The 2,416-nt window shown below is 44.4% G+C and overlaps 1 protein-coding gene across 3 annotated transcripts in view; it reads right to left on the reverse strand.

The window, feature by feature from the left end:
• Positions 1-2,416, reverse strand: part of Micalcl (MICAL C-terminal like) — a 65,203-nt gene that overhangs the window by 27,986 nt on the left and 34,801 nt on the right. The window lies entirely within an intron of this gene.

Raw genomic sequence — 2,416 nt, forward strand, 5'->3', positions numbered from 1 at the left:
AAAAAAAAAAAAAAAAAAAAAAAAAAAACCAAAAAACAAAAAACTGAGAGCCAGCTCTTAAATCGCCCTTCTGTGGCTCACAGCATCTGGCACCCATTTTTACTACATGACATCTGCTCAGTGTAAAAGAGCTGGCGTCAGAATGTCTGGTCATAGAAAAAAAAAATCCCAAATGTAATCAGAAGCAAAAGGACTCTAAGCCTAAGGTTTTATCACATCGTCTCATGCAACATAAATATTTCATTAATTATGGCTAAACAAATGCCACTTTTATTTTCCCAACTTGCAGATATTATCACATCACCGAAGTGATGATTCAAGTGCCAGGAAAGGCAGTTTAAGATAGGGATGGCTCAACAGTGCTGGGCCCAAGGGAGGGTGGAGGTCGAGGGCCGTGCCAGCCTCTGGATGAGAGCGAGATGGCTAGGGGCAGCGACGCACCGTGTTAACCAGAGTCTCTTTGCTCTGGCTGGGGCCCAGGTGTGATAAGGGCTTCCAGGTGCCACTGGGGGCTTCCATTTTCTCAGCAAGAACACCTGCCCCTATGCATCTACCTGATGCAGATTGGTGATGAATATCTGGATCAAAACCCACTCTGGGCACTGAATATCAGCACAAGCCAGGACTCCACCAAGAGAAACTCACGCATCTTCGTTCTGCAGTGCCAGTTTGTGTCTGAGTAGAAGCATGCTTTGGGTGGGGAAGGAGGAGCACAGTTCCAGGTCAGCTAACATGCTCTCCAGCTTGTCTTCTCTTCCCCATAATTTTCAACTATTCACCCCGGTGGGAGAGGCCAAGTTTTACAAAATAAGGGTAATTTTAACCTCCAGGAGCACATTTACATATGCTGTTATTCAAACCAAAGTGATGCAAAACATGTATATAATAACACAGCCTCCCTGGGGAGGGAGTTCAGTGTTTTCCAGTTTAATTTGCCAGATGGGAAGGCTCAGGTAAAGACAGAATCACAAAGCAGCATAATCATGGGAAGGGGGCATTGTTTAGTGGTGAGCAGAGATTGTTTCCCAGCCTCAGCCACTAAAAAGCCACGGAATACTCCAGTCACTGATTGTTAACTTCTCAGTGTGTGAGCTTGAGGAACTAACTTTGAGTTTCTCTCAATCATGATTTCTAACTTAGAGATTGTTGTGGGAGAGTAAGGAAAAATCAAAGCAAAGTGCCTAACACAGCAGCCTGTACACTTGGAGGTAACAACTGGAGGTGCTGAAGTGAATATCATAGTCTCCATCATCACCATCAACCCCAAAGAGCAATGCTACAATATTAGCAAAATTGCCTAACTGACCTTCATTTATGGAAAAAGTATAGACTGAAAATTGTGACTTTTTCTAACTTTCAAAACATATCTATTTCCATTAAATTTCATTTTGAAGCCAAGAAGAAAATACACGGAAATATAACATATTTGTTAAATTTATGGCAAGGAGAAAGTTACACAGTTGCCTCTGAGTCTCTCCCCTTTCACCCTCTTCACCACAGAACCAATCATTCTAGAGTTCACTTTTCATTCGCAAAGTTTTAAGAACTTTGCTGATTGATCCACTCATGCTGTGCTAGAGTGACTAATTCAGGAACTGATCTCCTGCCACAAAGCACTAGAAATCAGGAGAAACTATGGGAGGCGTCTTTTTCTAGACATTAGACAATAGGCAACACAGAACTGTACTAAAGGCAAGAACAGAAGCCAATGAGGAAATCCATATGATCACAGTGGCTTTCTGCCTGGAGGCCCTCTCCAGATCACAGTGCAGGTAGGAAGAATCTAAATAAAGGGTAGCAGGTTCACTGGGTTGAAAAGACAGATCAAAATTTAGGCAAACGAAGGAGAACCATGCCTGCTCCCAACCCAGCTGCCATTGCTCAAGCGCCGGGAAGTAGCCTGGGCCCCGATCCACCGAGGGAAGGAGAACCATGCCTGCTCCCAACCCAGCAGCCATTGCTCAAGCACCGGGAAGGTGCCCCTGAACCCCATAAGCCCACCCACCCCCGCACTCTCAGACCTCCTGACTGTGCAAGTCTTTGGACCCACTCTGCAAAGACAGAGGTGGTCATCAAGGGTATTTTTCTGAGTTCCCAACTTTAAAAATCTTTAAAGAAAGGGTGGGGGAAACCCAAAATAGAATGTTGTGGAGTTCAACCATTCAGAAGGTTGGGGAACTCAATCTGGGCCTTGCAGCCTGAGGTCAGTCAGTGTCATGGGGTTCAGCCATCAGCTAACTGAGATCAGGGGTCTTGCATCCTTGCTCTGTCTGAGCCATTAAATGGTAAATACACTATATTGAAATTTTGTTCACTGCAGACATGTTCTGGACTGCTTCTTGATTTCAATTTAATTCAAATGATTTAAGGGTGATAGACTAGTGACTACCACAGGTGGTCAGTGTCCAAGTTGTGC

The sequence above is a fragment of the Fukomys damarensis genome, unplaced genomic scaffold (genome assembly GCF_012274545.1).
Source record: "Fukomys damarensis isolate Sample0158 unplaced genomic scaffold, DMR_v1.0_HiC HiC_scaffold_16, whole genome shotgun sequence".
Taxonomy (NCBI): Eukaryota; Metazoa; Chordata; class Mammalia; order Rodentia; family Bathyergidae; genus Fukomys; species Fukomys damarensis.